The sequence below is a fragment of the Tauraco erythrolophus genome, chromosome 2, assembly GCF_009769465.1.
Source record: "Tauraco erythrolophus isolate bTauEry1 chromosome 2, bTauEry1.pri, whole genome shotgun sequence".
Lineage (NCBI taxonomy): Eukaryota > Metazoa > Chordata > Aves > Musophagiformes > Musophagidae > Tauraco > Tauraco erythrolophus.
The window spans coordinates 49,894,967-49,909,158 of record NC_141466.1 but is presented as its reverse complement, the minus strand read 5'-3'; positions in this window follow the sequence as shown (position 1 = coordinate 49,909,158).

The window sequence follows — 14,192 nt, the reverse complement described above, 5'->3', positions numbered from 1 at the left end:
TTTTCCTCAGAAGTGTCATGCACTCTCTTGCAGGGATCCCAGTATTCAGAGCCACTTCAGCAAGGCAGCGCATGGGAAGGACACGCCACGAGATCCTGACAGTTTGTGAAGATGGTGGGTATCATCATGTAACATAATGTCAGTTTTCAGCTACCAAGGCACTGCTGATCCGACTAGGGAAGCCTATGGCATACCTATGGATATATCTGGACACATAAGACTCACAAGACACATCATGACTCAAGAGCACATTCACTCCTGTGATTGTGTGTGCCAATTAGCTGCTGTTAATCCAAGACAGTATATTATTTGTTGCTGTAAAGGAGTGACATTCAAGGACTGCTGTTTTGCAAAGAATCAAGGCATTAGGCTTTTTCCTGTGAACAACCTGCAATTTCCTTTCCATTTAGAAGAGATGGAGCAAAGAGGGAGTGAGCTTGCTAAGACGCATGGCATGTCCTCTCACTCTGCTCTGATCCTCAAAGTCCACTGAAGCGGGTATCTACATCAAGACACCCACCAGATATTGTCTCCTGTGCCAGGGTGAACATGTGTTCCTGGCTAGCCAGTCCTCAGTGGGTGTTTTTCACTGTGAGAGTCAGTATGAGAAATTATATTACAATCTGTGATGAGAACTCTTCACGTTGTGTCCTTCGCTGTTTCTTAGACTGATGAGACAAAAAGCTGGACTGTCAGACTCCATGTCCTCATGGGCACCCCTCCCTCCATCTGCAGAGGGCCCCAGATCATGAGAGGCTCCATCACAGCATCCAGATATCTTTTGCAGCTTGATATACAGTGTATGGCTATACTGACCTGCGTAGGGTTGTAACCTGTCCAATGCATGTGTACACACAGCCCAGAGCCTTTTGAATTTGAACCACTTGTTTGTAAAAAGCTGGATGGATCATTCCCAGTAGTTTTGTATTGCTGCTGGGAAATTTTCTCATCAGTAAAACTGTGCACATGAGCAGATGCATATGCAACTATGGAGCAGGGTTCTTCCTCCTCCTCCTCCTCTACATCCCACACTGCAATCTTGTTACACACATGCCAAATCTTCAACGTGAATCACACAAATGAGAGACCTTAAGAAGCAGCCTTCTGACTTTTAATTCCAGAAGTGCAGGTATTTGGGTATGGAAGCTGAGGATAGAATGCCATGAGATCTCCTGCAACGTCTGTGAATGACTGGGACACTTGCAAAGAACTGCTGTATTTTATATACGAGAAAGACTCTAACATAGAGTATCCTGTGCTTTTTTTGTAGCTAGGAACATTTTAAATTTGTTTCAAAACATAGGCACAGTGTGAAAAAATAGCCACAGTACGGATGTTTGGAGTACCAGGACTCTGGAATGGAAAAGGATTTATTCAAAGAAGATAATACAGATAGACTCAAAGCATGACCACAATTTTGTTCTAATTTTAAAGCACTGATTTACAACAGAAATACACAACTTCAGTCAGCCATTTCACTGGTACCTCTCTGTTCTTTTCAAACAAAATTTTCAGACAGTCAAAATGTGTGGGTTACTGTATTCCATATGGCTTCATAAATTGTGAGTCATGAATCCTACAAAGGCAGTTGGTGTGGTTTTTTCCATTTTTTTAAACCCAAACTTTAAGGTCTATACTTCAAAGCACCTGATCCGCCTTCTAAACAAACCTGTAGAATCTTCTTTTTGGAAGAGCTGGAACTTGTGATCACAGTTAAAATGAACCTTGAGCTATTATCAAAATGTAGAATATGATCACAGTTAAACTGAACCTGGAGTCATTATCAAAATGTAGAATTTTATTGACATTTACCATTCCTGCATAAACAAATGTGTCTGAACATCAAGAGCTCCTGAATTCTTCCTTAGCCGTCTGCGAGGAAAGTTACTTCCATTTAGCTGTAATGGATATCTAGATCTATAACATCTGAAAATGTTTTCTAATTTAGAAACTGTAAATGTTTGATCCATCCTGGCAGATATAAAGGCTTGAATATATATTGCTGTATGTTGTATGTTTCCAATGCTATAGGCTAATGAATTAGTCCAACCAAAACACAAGAGGTCTGTAAATACTCTTGTAAGACTTTAAACTGCAATGTAAGAAGATATAAATTATTGGAGCCTTCCAAGTATGGCATACAATGATTCAAAGCTTTAAATTGTTACATAGTCTTAGTGGGAACTTTGCTAGATGAATTTGTGATACTTCCTGACATGTCCCCTTGTTTTGTTTCCTTGTAATTGCCTTCACTACACATGGTTCCCATCCCTTATTATCCGTATTCCTATTTAAATGCTTTAATCCCTCAAAAAGACATCTATTAGTTCTGGCATGGCATTGTGCCAGCACAATTGTGGCTATTTAACACTATTATGTGGCTATTTTTAGGCATAATCCTGTGTAAAGATACAGGTCTTATGTTGTGAACTCTGCAGCTGAACACCGGAAGATTCTTTCATCAACTTAAAAAGAGGGTAAAACAATCTATGCAGGAAATAAAGCATGAAAAATACATTAATCAAAAGAGCAGCATTTCTATAATGTTTATTTTTTCATTCAGTAGTCTTGATTCTGACTAAGTGTTGTGGCTGTCTGACTGTGAGGCCAAGCAGAAATTATTAAAACAGAATTCAAATTACCTAGGAGTGGGAAACAAAACAAGAGGGGAATAGTAGTGAGCATTAGCACTTAACCATGATGCACTGGACTTAGCATGGAGTTCTCTCTTCAGAGATTGTATTCCCCATGGCACAACACTAACAGCTCACTAGGACCAGATGGTATTCGCCCGAGAGCTCTAAACCAACTGAAGGATGAAATAAGACAACTGCGAGCCATGGTGTGTAACCTCTCTCTGGGAATTGTCTCAGTGTCAGGGGCCAGGAAGGTGGTGAAATGGCTAATTTTTACATAGGATTCCAGGGGTGATCCAAGGAACTACAGACCAGTGAACATGATGTCCTCATTCAGCAAATCAGTAGGAATCATTGCAAGGAATAGAACGAACAGACACATGGAAAAATATATTGGGAAGCACTCCGTTAAGCTTCTGTAAAGGGAAGACATATTTCACAAGCCTACCGGCATTTTTTTTTCAGGAATTGACAAATAAGTGGACAAGGTGTTCTAAGCCGCATTTTTAAAATTCATTGAGAAAAAACAAGCTCCTAAAAAGGAAGTCTCATGGGCTAAGAAGATCCTCATTTGAATGAATAAGCAATTAAAAGATATGAAAGAAAAAGCTGGAATGCAGAGTTTTCCCACTGGATGGAAATCGCCAATGCAATCCTATGGGACTTTGTGCCAGAATCTGTGCTGCTCAGCAAAGTCCTAAATGACCTGGAAAAGGTGATGAATAATGGGGGAAGAGAGACTGCTGATTCCACTACGTTTATCACAGGGACTAAAATTGAAGGCTGACTGTGCAGAGCTGCAGATGAGCACTACGATCATGAACAACTTGTGATAAAATGGCAGATGAAATTCCGTGCAGGGTATTGCAAAGTGGTGCACGTAATTACTTAAACTGATAAGGACCGTTCAGGAATGAAATAACAGTTCTATAAAGATGTCAGCTCAGTACCCAGTAAGGGGGTCAAAAAAGCAACCGAATTATTTGGAAAGGACTAGAGAACAAATCAAAGCACACTTCAAAAAACACATGGTGAACCTGTATTTTTAATAACATGGGCAGTTTTGGTCCTCCCATCTCCAAAAGGATGAAGCAGACTCGAAAAAGATACTGGAAAGGGCAAAAAGGGTGTAAAGAAAAGTAGGAAATGTTTCTTTATGAAGAATGAGCAAACAGGACTTGTCATGTTGCATGTGTCCTTTTACGCTTCTTCCCTGCTTCCTTACCTCCTATGTACGTCTTCCTCTCCCCTTCATGTTACTGTGTTCTTACCAACACTTCCAGAGTCTTCACAGACCTGCAGAGAAATGGAGGTTTTGCAATACAAGCTGTTGGGATGTTCTTTCCTCACTCAGAGCTAGAGGGAGGGCTTCCTCCCATCTTCCTATACTCCTTCTCCAAGGCAGGAAATGCATAAGGATTCACTGCCCTGTCCCAGAATACAAAGGAAAAAAAATACTCCTTTGAGTTTTTCACCTCCTTCCTGCATCATAGCTGTGTTAACAAGATTTTTACTGATTATCAGATGTTGACCTCTCCAGTTTGAAGGCAGAGAGATTGCTTTCAGTCTACAGCTTCTCTGTGAATTAGCAGCTGCTGTGACAGATTGTCCCACCTTCAAGTTACTTTCAGAGCTGATTGTGAACTCCTCTTATTTCACAGCTTATAGAAATCTCAGCCAACTGCTTTCCCCTGATAGTGAGATGTTACTACTAGTTAAGCATGGCTCAGTCTTGCCTCTCACTTATGGGAAGTTTGTGTCAATTTTATGGAAACTGGAGCACAGGTACTACAATAGCCAGAAGGTGCAAACGCCCTGGGTGCTTCATTGTAAAATTCAGCTCTGACCAGCTTTTGACTCTGATGAAAAACTGACTCCATCTTCAGAGACATGTTCACGGATTCCCACTCACTGGAGCCGGACAGGTATTCAGTTACTGAGAAACGCACTGCTTCAATCCTTGGCTCATACCACTTCAAAGCCCGGTGCACAGTTCAGCTCATGGAGGAAGAGGACTGACTGGCTGCGGGCTGGAAGCTGCCCTTCGTACAGGCTCTACAAAGATTTTCCATGAGGTGCATATCAATTCATTTTTATGAACTTCCATACAAAAGCCTCTCCCTGTCAGAGACAATTTGGTTTTACACTGGTCTATAGCAAGTGTCCAATTATGCAGATTATGCAGAATCCTCCTCCCTCCTTCCCTACAGTCTGAAGCACCGATCTTTGTTAACTTAGCGTATTTTTGTGAGCATTAAAAACTCTGCAGAAGGCTGAGTGTAGCATCGTGGAAAAAAGATTGCCAGTCACCATAAAAATGCAAAGCACAACCAAGGGAGGGTGCTTTAATTTCAGATAGACAGCTGCAAAATTGCTTAGCAAAGATAGTCGGAAATTTGTTTGTATTTCTTCCCAATTGCGATGCAGAGGTGAATGGCTGTGTACTGATAAAGCCATCTGTCTTGTGAGTGCCTGTAGGAAGCCTCTGCACCAAAGCAATATTGCCAATTTTACAGTTAATATCCTGGTGCACAATAGTCTTGAGCTGAGAGTTGGACCGCAGTCATTTCCGCCGCCTTAGGGCATACCAGAGAACAGCATGCTCAGTTGTAATGACTCCTGCTCACAAGCACAGGCTGCCAGACTGGGAAAGGGAATGAATATCCCTGCAGGGCATAACAGCAACGGGAGCACACCATTCCATGCACTGAGATAATATTCAGGTCCATGGACTCAGGTTTGAACCCAGAGAAGAGAAGGAACAGAAACTGTGGTTAGAATGCTTTTATTGGGTAGGTTTTTCAGATGACTTGGTTATCCTGGATATTCACGAAGAATAGCAACAACAATTTAGGGGCTCAGGAAAAAGAAAAGGTGGCAAAGACAGACCTAGTTTGGATTTCTAACAGATAGATTTACAGTTTTTGTAGAATTATAGGGATCTTTTCAGACTTCTTTGGTTGGCTTCAAACAAAATGCCATGCGAGAGACTGCTGTACAAAGCATATATGATTTCTGGATACCAGTAATTCCTATGATTTAGAACAGCCTTGGACAAGTGGAGCTGCATCAAGGTTGATAGAAAGGACCCTTAGTTATTATTCAAAAGACTAATTATTCTCTTAGAGATGCTTGTTCAATGCCATCTCATCTTTGTGACTTCTACCTCCCAGGTTTTCCACCACTCTCATTTGAAAGCGCAAGACTTGGGTTACCCACAAGAATGTTGTCGAGCACAGAGCACCACAGGTCTGCGAATTACCATCACGACCTACAATGGAAAAGCTACACTTGTGTAGCCCCATCTCTCCTTTCCTCCTGTTCACATTACCTTGGTGAGTCACTGTCGCCAGGTGTTGCCCAGAATCTGCCCATGTTGAGATTCTCATCCTATGGTCCCTGCAAGCTAGTTTGAGACTGCTTTTCACTCTGCAAAACAGGGCAAAGCCTTGCAAATTATGGAGAAAGTGGATGGGCATGGGACTTCTAGAAACACAACAGTCAGCTAAGTCTTTGTCTCTCAGGTATCCTGACAAGGACACCCGAAATGTTTTTGGCTTGATATTGAATTTTGATGGTTTTTTTTGCTTATGCATAAGGGAATCAGACAGAAAGAAAGGATGCTGCCAGGGCATTTTGACAGAAAAACTTTTTTTTTCCCTACAGCTTCCAGTGTAGAGGAGACTTAATGAACCTTTTGGAATCCTGCAAGGCACGTTTTGCGTTAGCACAGAGCCAGAACCTGGGAGTCAGAGGCTCTACACTGTTTGTATGCAAGGCGTTCATACAGCCAGAGGTCGGATTCTGGCTAGGGCAACTGGACTTTCCTCAAATAAAGCAGCAGAACTACATTCATCAGCTTTATTCTCATTGAGAAAACAAATCAATATATTGCTCTGAATATCTCTTATCTTTGGCTCTTTTTCTTTTGCAATTTCTGGTACAAAACATTTCAGTTTTCTTTCCCACCTTTGAACTGTGGGCTCCTGCAGCTGGTGGCAGGAGTGCTACATCCAGTTGCAAGTTGTTTTAAAGCAATTTTCCTTTCATGTGTACTCTAGTACCTCTAGTACTAACTGGCCTTGCTGTGACTTTGCTGGTTGCTGTGTTGCTATGCTGTTATTACTCTTTTGTTCTTCCATTGTGTAGTTTTGAGGCCAGTCTGTGACACAGACTCGACTAAAGGGAACCACGAGAGTGATGAACCACTGCAATGAAGTGGGAATCCCACCAGTGGTTCTGTCTCATACAAGGATCCTTCTGAGAAGCTGCTCCTGCTTCTCTCTGGACTGTGACAGCTCTGGGCAGAGAGTAACTGGGACTTCTCTCTGCCATTTCGAGTTCCAACATAAAACGTTAACGTTGCCTGCATTTTGATTCATGATATCAACTGCATCTTGGCATTCCATAAGCAGCAGAATTTGGGAGAGTGAGCTGAAGTTTGATGAATATCTCTGATGAATCCTTACGCTCGTCTCCAACAGTAGCTTAGGGTTTAGATAGTTAAAGCTGATACTGACAGTTAACACACCTGTGCTGTGGCCTGGAAATCTGTTCAGAGAAATGCTTCTGTAAAAAATTGAAAATCTGCATATCCCACTACAAAACTGTGAATGCAACCTCCTAAGCAAAATTTTGAGTCTCAAACCTGCCTTTCACATCCACAGTTAATGAACTTATTGCAAGGATCTTTCTTCAATTACCAGCTGGAAGAAATGCAACACAACTGATAATGCACACACTAGACATCTTCATAACTAAAGTTATGGATCAAATCTCGCAGGAAAAGAAATATGAATTTTTCTTTGATGTTTAAGGAATATTTCGCAACAATCATTCTTAACTAATGCAAATCATTCCCTCCAGAGCAACAAATTGAAAACACATAAGACAAATTTGAGAGGCTATTTACTCTGAATAATTTTTAATTATTCTGCTTCCCCTTAAACACAATTCTATAGTTTTTTTTTTGTACAGTGTCTTTAGTTTGGACTCTTATCCTTACCTAAAAATTTAAAGCTTGTTCTTGTAGAAAACTGAAGAAATACTTGTTGACAGCAGAAGACAACCATTACACCTTGTGCTACTTAGACTCCTGTAGAGTTACCTAGTGCCACACGACCTTCTGATCAAAACAAAAAGGCATATAAGGCGATAAATAAAGTACATGTTAAATGTATTAGAAATCCACTAGATGATCTCAGTTTTCTGTTTTCAAAAAGAAGGCATAAATGGGGAATAACAACTGAATGATGTTATTTCTCTTTGGATCCCATAAAGATTAGTGCTAGTACTTGACACTATTCAGCATTTTTATTAATGATCCGTAAGTAAACATATAATCATTTCTGGTAAAATTTGCAGATGACACCAAGATTAGCAGATAGTCGATCCCAATGAAGGCAGTACAGGCACACAAAACAATCCATCATTTACAAATCTAGACATAGTCAAAGAAAATTAACGTTACTATGGCCAAACATCAGATATTTAAGAACAAGAAGTATGGAACCAGGTACTAAATCCTGGAAAGCAATAAATTTCCAGAGAACTTGTCTACTATGACAACTAACTCAACATGGACTCCCTATACAATCCTATGACAAAAAATGGACCCACAAACAATGGATTAGTGAGTATGAAAGTTGGTATTGCTGAGATTTTAAATGAAGTTCTTCTATGTGCAGTTTCAGAACACTTGTTCTCTAAATGGTGGGAAAAAGATTGTGGAGAATGTACAAGAGAGCTACAAAAACAATTTGAAGGCTGTAGAAAATGCTTTAAAGTAAATCATTTAAACAGATAATGTTTAGGGTGGTAAAAAGGAGGTTGCATTGTAGTTTGGTTACGGTGTTCAAAAACTTTCAGACAGAAAATAGTTGCTAGCGAGGGACTACTTAATCTGGTGAAGGAAAGCATACCAAAAACTAATGGCTGAAAGTTAAATCTAGACAGATTCAAATTTAAAATAAGGCATGTGTTTCTAACTGTAAAAGTGACTGAGTACTGGAATAAAAGACCAGAGAAGGGGCTAAGACTTAATTTCTTGATGTCTTTAAACCAAGCTTGTCTGTCTCTGTGGAAGACTTGCTTTAGCTTTAGCAAAACCCACAAATTTTGTGGGTTAAAATTGTCTGCTTTTGTCACACTTAAGTTACTGGTCTTCACTCTGAAGTAAAAGGAAAATTTATGACCATGGATCTAGATGGGGTCAGAGAAGATAATTTCATGTCCTTTTTAGTCTTATCCTCCATGAATCTATCAGTTTACTGAGTGAGTACAGAGAAAAAACTTTGTGACTGACTTTTACCATCTGTATAACAATGTGATCTGTGGCAGACTGTAAATCATCCAGTAATAAATATATGCCAGAAACTATCAAGATGAATCTATTCTTGCAACGCCTTCTAATTTAGAAATTTAGAGTTATTTAATATTTTACACATTAATTTATCCTGGGTAATTGAATTAATGTGAAAGGGTTAAGCAGACAGGCTAATGAAACACCGAGCCATGTACTTAGCTTAATGTGGTTGGAAAAATCAATGCACTTTGGTCTGTCAGTTAGCAATCACGGATTTAATTGAATAACATGTCAAGTATTTTAAACTGTTTACCAATGTAAGTAGAATCCAGCACTACAGTAATGGTAATAAGCTAAGATGCCTTCCCTGAATTCCAATCAGATTTGAACATGACCTTCATTTTAAGCTCCATATGCCAAACATTGTTCAAACAGCTATCATTATGTCTATAGACTTTGGTGATCACTCCTGTGATTCTGAAAAAAATACATTTGCTATTGATTCACTCTCTAGAACACAGGTAATGGTAGTCAGTTTGATATTTCTAGCAATGGTTACTTCTCTGTGCATTTATATTCACTTCCACTTCATTATTGTTACTGGGACAAGGACTAAATCACACAGCAATCTTTTACTGAGCCTATCTGAGAAGTGGTGGAAGACTCTTTGTGCATGATGGCATGAAGAAAACAAGAGGAAGAGCAGGAGAAGCACCTCCTCCGCTCACATTGGGTGAGTTCCAAGCACAGTTGTACAACAGCTCCTTACTCCTCTTCTTCTCCCTTCCAATGGATTCCCAACAGAAGATATGAAAGCACTAAGGAGGGGAGGTCACAGTCCTGTCCAAGTTGAAGGACCTTGCCACTGCCAGACCCGCACCAGGCATAGGTGATGTTTTGGTCATGCAACATGCACATTCCTGTCCCTTTCTCAGACGCAGTAAATGATTTTTTTTACAAGATCCAGATGCCTGCAATTCAGATGTTTCCATGTGACCTACCTGTTTACGCTCCCGTAACAGTCAACATAAAGACACAAGTTCTCCTATTTGTACCACTGCTCTTATCCTAAAATAGATGTCTAGAAGCAATCAATCATGTTGGGCTGTACAAGTATCTATCTGATCCCAGTGATTACAAAGATCTTTAGGATAGGCAGCTCACATGGAAACATCTACACTGTAGACATCTAAAGTTAGGAGAAACAAACCCCACCCCGCGTGCATCCAAGCTCTCCTTAGCAAGCTACAGATGAACGCTGCCTCCAAAGCGTCTACTAGGGAGAACCAGGTCCCTGGTTGATCATCTGTGCAATGCAAAATTACTATGTCATTTTTAACTACCTGCAGCTGTGCTTACATGTTCTAGCATAGTCTTGATCGTAGTTAAGTCTGCTACATTCCTTTAGCACATTGGCTCCTCAGATGTAATAGAAATTCACTGTGCTGGGTGCTGTGGAGCACGCCAATCCCTACATCGAATTCCTACTAGTTTAAGACAGGAAAAAACAGATGAGAAAACAGGCAGATTGATGTGGGAGTACACAGATACAATAAGGCAACATTAGTCAGCACAGTAGGCAGTTGTCTTAGCACACTACTGACCTAGCTGTTGCCAAGCTTTTGGGCAGCATCATGGCAAAGAAGAGTTTTAAGGAAGGGGAGGAAAACGATAGAAAGACTGCTCTGTAGAGAGTTGTAGAAGGCATTGTGGGAAAAAGCACAAATGTGTCAATCTGAAAATGTAGTAAGTGGGTGATGGAAGCTGAGAGGATGGAGGAATCATCTGTGCACTGACTGAGGGACTGAGAAGACTGGAAAAGATCTTGGAAGTGGAAAAAACAGCCTCTAGTTGATGCAACAGAAAAGAAAGTATTGAACCACAGATTCATTCCTTCTCTATTTTTGTGTAGCCCTCTTCAATCTTAGGTAACACTTTTTCTTTGCATTATGTATCCTAAAACACGATGTAGCATTGCAGTAATAATATAAAGGAGAAATACGGCTTGCTTATACATTTTAAAAATGTATATATTTCATTAAAATGACTACTATTAATTCTACAAAGTTAAGCACTCAGCTTGGAGAACGTCCTTATTAAAGCTATATATTTGACCTTGACGGACTGTGGTGCGTATATACTGTTTTCGAATTATCAGAGAATATACATTTTTTTCCTAGATCGTTAGAGATAGGAAACATACAAAGCATCTGTAAATTTCTGCTTTTTCTTTATACTTATGTAGTGGTTTTACCCCATGGCTGCATTCAGCATATAACTAGCAGTTTAAAAATACACATTTTTTTTCATCTAAGGAAAACATATATTAAAAATTGTGAAATACACAGATGTTATTATTAGCCTATTGAACAAAATTTACTTAGATGCAATGCAGAGGATAAAGTAGCTAACAGTGAATCTAAATTAGCTGCATAAACATGTGCAATGCAGCCCTCCTTAGGTGCAATCTAGGGCTGAAGCAATTAATCACAAAATCTACATAGCTATAACCTGAGGTTGGCTTAAATATTAAATATAACACATTTTTCCAATCTTAGTTTGCTGGTTTTTCACTACTACTCTTTGTTATTATACTTAATGTGTAGCATACTGTACAAGCACAACACAGACCGCTTTCCACTCTGTCTGTGGACGGTTTTTATGATATACCAGATATTACTGGGTGAAATATGTTTTCTTCTCTCAAAGACAGCTTAACAATTTTCTGCCTTCATGCTGCCACTCAGCACCTTTTTCCTTCCTTGTCTTCTTTTTTAGAAGTCTTTTTTTTTCCCAGATGTCATTTCAGAGATTCAGACTACTGAGTAGTACCCCCCTGCACTGGGGCAGCAGAGAAAAGCCAGCTGTCATAGAAAACACATTAAGGAATTTATAACTCTACATGATTGTAAAGTACTAAATAAAATATTGCACCACTTACGAAGCAGTAAAAATCTGTAACACTAGAGACTGATTCCCACATTATGTGTCCACAAAAGAGAAGAATTAAGGTCTCACAGGTAATTTTGAGAATAAAACATGTACCTATATATAGAAGTAATGGCTTTGAACTCATACCCTTGCATACAAGCCTAGTGACCATCTATTCACTACCGCAGATGCCCAAAACTGCTTCGGCCTCTGTGGTCTTCCTTATACACAGAGGCTAGAGAAGGGATCACCACCTACTCAGAGCCCAATTTCTCTCCCACTGTGCTGCTGTTCCTTCCTTACTGTGTAATGTTTAATTATGCAAACTAGAAAGTTAACTCTTCAAGCCACATGCAGGCTACTTTCTAGTTGATCCTTAAATTCTTCCTACTGTTGGAATCTGTGTAGGTTTTAAAGACAAAATTTTAAAGTTCTGTCTTCCCAGAAGTTTGAAATGTGCTGATGATAATGTGTGTACAGTTCAGTCTGAAGTTCTCTGATGCAAAGTCTGCTAAAAAACTCATCCATGCCTCAGAAATTCCACGATACTGCATATTCATTAGACTGAATGAGTGGAAGAAGCAAAAATTCAAGGCCATCTCCTTCGTCATTTATGAGTTCAGGATGAAAATCCAAAGCGATAAATGTTCCATTGCTATGTTGAAGGAGCCATGTATAGTGAAATGTAAACCACGGTGTGTTCACTGATGGATATCAACTTAAATTTTTCAGTTTTCGTATCTCAGTCGTGTTGGTTATACCACTGCTCAAATAAACCATAAAAGGTATAGGGAGATTCAGCATCACTTGTTTTAGAGAAGAAACACAGAAAAGTGACCAAGTATTAAAATTCTGGTGTATGAAGTCTTTTCGACTACAAATACGACATTAAACATGGAACCAAATGATCCTTCCCCCCTGGAATTTTTAGTACCCGACTGATATTATTACAAGTAACATCAATTTCTTCTGCTTTTAAACTACATCTTTCTGCTTATGCTTAAGCATCCTTATGCACGGTGTGGTTCAGCACACCGCTGACTGGCACATTTGTTTCAGGAACAAACACACTCTTATGCGAATGCATTTATTTACAATGACTGTTTGCCTGAATTTGGTCCAATTTTCTAAACTCTCCAACATCTCAGATTTTACTTTATCCTCTACTCTGTATAGTCCCTGTTAGCATAATAGTGGCAGGTTTGTAAGATTCAGCTCCTATCACAGGTCATTTACAAAGACATCAGATATCACTGACTCTAGCTAGCTACGTTCCGAAACTGTTCCCAGGCTTGCTTTGTTAGGATCTGCTGATTTCTGCACAGAACAGAAGGCTCTTACAGGGGTTAAAGTGAAAGGAAAAAGAGAGATTGAAAGAAATCTTTTCCCCATTATTACTCAATTCCAGTAAAGCAGATTTTTGACCTGAGAAATTTTACTCACGTTCTGAGATTAGACTACTGATAGTACAAAATATTTCTGTCTGGCAAAGATAGTCAAATCTGCTCCTCTGTAAGCAGTTATTTAAAATTCAGCATAATTAAAAAAACCACTTTAATATTATGAGAAATGGCCAAGCACTGAAACAGAAATAATAAAGAAGAGAAATTCAAGCAACAAACAAAGCTGTGAGACGAGTGCATGAGTGCTTGTGAGACGAGTGTGTGAACGTGTGATCGCATGTGTCAGGCTGGACTAGCTGGTGAGTAGGAGACCTGCAGAGCAGGTGAGAGGGTTCAGGACCCAGGCAGGGATATGAGAGAGGCTGGGGGCCTGTGCTGGGATTTGAGAGATCTGCAAATGGGGGTATGCTTGTGAATCGAGAAAGTGAAGGGCATGTGTGTTTTCACTCATGAACTTCAATTTCAATCAGCGAGAGAAGATGATGGTACTTGTACTTCACGTGCATCCTGGCAGAACCTAGAAACATGAAAGCTGCAGTTGCCTCCACCAGCGTGGGATGGAGAGATATCGAGGTCTCCAGGTGCGATATCGAGGTCTCCAGGTGCACCAGCCTTGGATTCAGAGGACAAGGCGGAGGAATCACCAGGTCCTGGGATCCACCCAAGGCAGCAGTCTGATAACATTCCTCAGCACAGTCACTTGAGTATCAGGAAATGCAGGCACTACACTTGTTTGTACACTCCTAACTTGACCTGGTTGGTACTTGTGTTTCAAAATTGCCTTTAACTACATGATCTCATTTATTTTTTCGTATTCAGTGTATAGGACAGATGATGTTTACCTAATGAGTTACTGCATATTCTTTCTGTGCAGTTCCTTGGCCTCATTTACTGCATGACGTTCAAACCTTAACCTGA